The sequence below is a fragment of the Brassica napus genome, unplaced genomic scaffold (assembly GCF_020379485.1).
Source record: "Brassica napus cultivar Da-Ae unplaced genomic scaffold, Da-Ae ScsIHWf_2165;HRSCAF=2818, whole genome shotgun sequence".
NCBI classification, from domain to species: Eukaryota; Viridiplantae; Streptophyta; class Magnoliopsida; order Brassicales; family Brassicaceae; genus Brassica; species Brassica napus.
The window spans coordinates 10,001-15,000 of NW_026015573.1; the positions used below are offsets into that span (position 1 = coordinate 10,001).

The 5,000-nt window shown below is 31.9% G+C and overlaps 2 protein-coding genes across 2 annotated transcripts in view; one reads left to right on the plus strand and one right to left on the minus strand.

The window, feature by feature from the left end:
* The window catches only part of LOC125600258 (protein Ycf2-like), a 7,254-nt gene extending 6,274 nt beyond the window's left edge, over window positions 1–980 (minus strand). Inside the window, exon 1 of the mRNA XM_048773087.1 lies at window positions 1–980. This exon is cut by the window's left edge and continues 6,274 nt beyond it. The gene's annotated coding sequence lies outside the window, so the exon portion shown is untranslated.
* Window positions 981–3,071: 2,091 nt separating this feature from the next.
* The window catches only part of LOC125600259 (protein Ycf2-like), a gene marked incomplete at its 3' end in the record, with an annotated part of 7,638 nt that continues 5,709 nt past the window's right edge, over window positions 3,072–5,000 (plus strand). The window contains 1 exon segment of the mRNA XM_048773088.1: window positions 3,072–5,000. This exon segment is cut by the window's right edge and continues 5,709 nt beyond it.

Consider the following 5,000-nt stretch of genomic DNA (forward strand, 5'->3'; position numbering starts at 1 on the left):
TAATAAATAACCTAAGCAACTCATTGCTTCGCATTATCTGGATCCAAAAAATTAGTCAAGATATGATAGGCTGATCATATCATTGGAGCAACTGACTAAAAAAAAAGATAAAGAAAGATGATTATTAAGTTATGAAAGGTAATCAAAAAGTATGCGGATAAAGGAAGGATGAAAGAAAGAGCGAAAAATTGAATATTAATGATATATGATTCCAATTTGGAAAATCTATGAGGTCACTGTAAGAAAAGCAATGTAATAAAGCATCAATACAGATTCATTCATAATAATTAGATAAATAAAATAATTAGATAAATCTGTTCCGAAAACAAAAAATTAAGAGCCTTGAGACAATCAAAACTGAGAAAATTGCCTCAAAAAAAAAAGAAATTCAAAATTTCATGTAAAAGCTCCATTGTAGAATTCAGGCCTAATGATTAATCAAGAAGCGATGGGACGACGGAACCCATGAATATATAGGATTCTAGTGACAAGAAATCTTAGTAATTCATTGGACAGGATGGCGGAATAAACCAGAAACTTTATTATCTATTCTGATTTTGATTCTGAGACCTCGGGGGATAAACAGCAAACTTAAATAGATATTGAAAGAGTAAATATTCGCCGGCGAAAAATTGGTTTTTTTTTTTCAAATAAAAACAGTAATAAAAGATGAAAAAAACAATGAAAAAAAATAAGGATTTGTTATAATATTCTAACTCTATAAAAATTACATTTGTAATGATGATATTACGTTATTTTTAAATAAATCGAAATAAATTGATCTTTGATTCTATTTCAAAAAGACATACACAAATTTAGAAGAGATAAGATGAAATAAAAAAAAATACCATGATTAATAGGATTAAATCATAACTACATCTATATCTTAATTAATCCTTTTATTCGCGAGGAGCTGGATGAGAAGAAACTCTCACGTCCAGTTCTGCAGTAGAGATGGAATTTCTCATTTAGAAAAAACCCATCAACTATAACCCAAAAGAACCAAATTTCGTAACAACATCGAGGAAGACTAAAAGGAATATCCTCTCGTGGAATCGTATTTGTTTTGGCGATATGCTCTTCAAACACTTGAACCCGCTTGGATTACATCTAGACAAATAGAAGCAGGGCGACGAGCAATGACACGAAATATACGACGTGGTGGAAAAATTTGGGTACGTATATTTCCAGACAAGCCAGTTACAGTAAGACCCGCGGAAACGCGTATGGGTTCTGGGAAGGATCCCCAGAGTACTGGGTAGCTGTGTTAAACCAGGTAAAATCCTTTATGAAATGGGTGGTGTACCAGAAAATATAGCCAGAAAAGCTATTTCAATCGCGGCATCAAAAATGCCTATAAAACCCAATTCATTATTTCTGAATAGGAATATAGAATGAAAAAGCTAAATAACATTTAAGGATAAAAAGATTCTAAGTTTTTTTTGACAAACAATTTTTTTTTACTTCGTCCTTTGCACTAAAGAGAGATACAAAAATATGATTCAACCACAAACCTATTTGAATGTAGCAGACAACAGCGGGGCTCGAAAAATTGATGTTATTCGAAAATAGGAGCTAGTAATCGCCGCTATGCTCATATTGGTGACGTTATTGTTGCTGTAATCAAGGAAGCAATCCCAATACTACTCTAGAAAGATCAGAAGTGGTCAGAGCTGTAATTGTACGTACTTGTAAAGAACTCAAACGTAAGAATGGGACGATATACGATATGACGACAATGCCGCAGTTGTCATTGATCAAGAAGGAAATCCAAAATGAACTCGCGTTTTTGGGGCGATCCCACGGAATTGAGACATTAAAACTTTACTAAAATAGTTTCATTAGCTCCTGAGTATTATAAGACCTAAATATCGATAGTTAATTAGATAGGATTAAAATGGTATTGAAATCAATTAATTATCTTATAGATTGTGTATCACGCATACCCCTTAATAATTTCTATAAATTTAATTGATACATATTTATCTTTTTTTCTTTAATAATAAAAGAGGAGAAAATATTTTAATATGAATACAAAAAATAAAATTATTAGGGTATATGCGTGATACACAATCTATTAATTATATTAATTTGATTTCAATACCATTTTTTTAATCCTATCCTATATTAACTATCGATATTTAGGTCTTATTACTTGGAGCTAATGAAACTATTTTAGTAAAGTTTAATTGTCTCAATTCCGTGGGATCGCCCCAAAAACGCGAGTTCCTTTTGGATTTCCTTCTGATCAATGACAACTGCGGCATTGTCGTCATATCGTATATCGTCCCGTCCCTCGTACGTTCTGAAGCTACAAGCGTACAATTACAGCTCTGACCACTTCTGATCTTTCTAGAGTAGTATTTGGGGATTGCTCTCCTTTTACAGCACAATACGTCACCAATTGAGCATAGCGCGATTACTAGCTCCTATTATTCGAATACACATCAATTTTCGAGCCCCGCTGTTGTCTGCTACATTCAAATAGGTTTGTGGTTGAATCATATTTTTGTATCTCTTCTTTTAGTGCAAAGGACGAAGTAAAAAAATATTGTTTGTCAAAAAAACTTAGAATCTTTTTATCCTTAAATGTTATTTAGCTTTTTCATTCTATATTCCTATTCAGAAATAATGAATTGGGTTTTTATAGGCATTTTTGATGCCGCGATTGAAATAGCTTTTGGCTATATATTCTGGTACACCACCCATTTCATAAAGGATTTTACCTGGTTTAACCACAGCTACCCAGTACTCTGGGGATCCTTTCCCAGAACCCATACGCGTTTCCGCGGGTCTTACTGTAACTGGCTTGTCTGGAATATACGTACCCCAATTTTTCCACCACGTCGTATTTCGTGTCATTGCTCGTCGCCCTGCTTCTATTTGTCTAGATGTAATCCAAGCGGGTTCAAGTGTTGAAGAGCATATCTGCCAAAACAAATACGATCCCTCCTCGAGGGATATTTCAGTTAGTCTGGATTTTTGTTTACGAAATTTTGGTTCTTTTTGGGTTATAGTTGATGGGGTTCTTGGGTTAGAAATGGACCATTTCTAAAAGAGATCTCTACTGGACGTGAGAGTTTCTTCTCATCCAGCTCCTCGCGAATAAAAGGATTAATTAAGATATAGATGTAGTTAATGATTAATCCTATTAATCATGGTATTTTTTTTTATTTCATCTTATCTCTTCTAAATTTGTGTATGTCTTTTTTGAAATAGAATCAAAGATCAATTTTATTTCGATTTATTTAAAAATAACGTAATATCATCATTACAAATGTAATTTTTATTAGAGTTAGAATATTATAACAAATCCTTATTTTTTTTTCATTGTTTTTTTCATCTTTTATTACTGTTTTTATTTGAAAAAAAAAAACCAATTTTTCGCCGGCGAATATTTACTCTTTCAATATCTATTTAAGTTTGCTGTTTATCCCCCGAGGTCTCAGAATCAAAATCAGAATAGATAATAAAGTTTCTGGTTTATTCCGCCATCCTGTCCAATGAATTACTAAGATTTCTTGTTCACTAGAATCCTATATATTCATGGGTTCCGTCGTTCCCATCGCTTCTTGATTAATCATTAGGCCTGAATTCTACAATGGAGCTTTTACATGAAATTTTGAATTTCTTTTTTTTTGAGGCAATTTTCTCAGTTTTGATTGTCTCAAGGCTCTTAATTTTTTGTTTTCGGAACAGATTTATCTAATTATTATTATTTATCTAATTATTATGAATGAATCTGTATTGATGCTTTATTACATTGCTTTTCTTACAGTGACCTCATAGATTTTCCAAATTGGAATCATATATCATTAATATTCAATTTTTTCGCTCTTTCTTTCATCCTTCCATTTATCCGCATACTTTTTGATTACCTTTCATAACTTAATAATCATCTTTCTTTATTCTTTTTTTTTAGTCAGTTGCTCCAATGATATGATCAGCCTATCATATCTTGACTAATTTTTTGGATCCAGATAATGCGAAGCAATGAGTTGCTTAGGTTATTTATTAATGCTGTAGTTATTAGTTGGTAAGTTCTTTTTTTTTTTTATCGTAATCTAACCCTAAACCAACGAGTCACACACTAAGCATAGCAATTATATCAAAGGAGTTTTGATGGAAATGTTTATTCAACCTTATAGAATTGCTTATTTTTTTTTCTTAAACATAAAAAAGAAGACTACAAGTTTTTATTTTTATTTCTTTATAGTGTTATACTACATAGTTTTCGTTTTTTATCATTGGATAAAATGTAAAGACAAATAAAGTTTTTTTATTCTTCGTCTACGAATATCCAAATTTTTATTCCTAAAACCCCATAAATAGTTCGAACTGTATAGGAACAATAATCAATTTTAGCTTCAATTGTTTGTAAAGGAACTCTGCCTTCTCTGATCCATTCAACACGTGCAATTTCTTTTCCGTCGATACGTCCTGCAATTTGTACTTGAATTCCTTTTGTATTCGCCTGTTCAGTTAATTCAATAGCTTTTTTCATTGCTTTTCGAAAAGAAACGCGATTTTTTAATTGGCCAGCTATAAATTCTGCAAGAATATTAGGATGCCCATACGGATTGGAAATTCGGGTAATAGCAATGTTGAGTTTTCTATTGACACAATTAAGTTCTTTTTGAACATTCATCTGTAATTCTTCGATTCTTCGGGGTTTATCTTCAATTAATAATTTAGGAAATCCCATATAGATTATGATCTGAATGAGATCGATTCTTTTTTGAATTTCGATACGTGCAATTCCCTCCATACCAGAGGATATTCTTATATTTTTTTGGACATAATTTTTAATACAGTCTCGTATTTTTTTATCTTCTTCTAAACCTTCAGAATACTTTTTTGGTTGTGCAAACCAAATAGAATGATGACTTTGGGTTGTACCAAGTCTGAAACCAAGTGGATTTATTTTTTGTCCCATGGGCCTCCACTACTATATGTATCGTAACATGTTAGATTTATGTTTTCATTGCTGCATCCAGGTT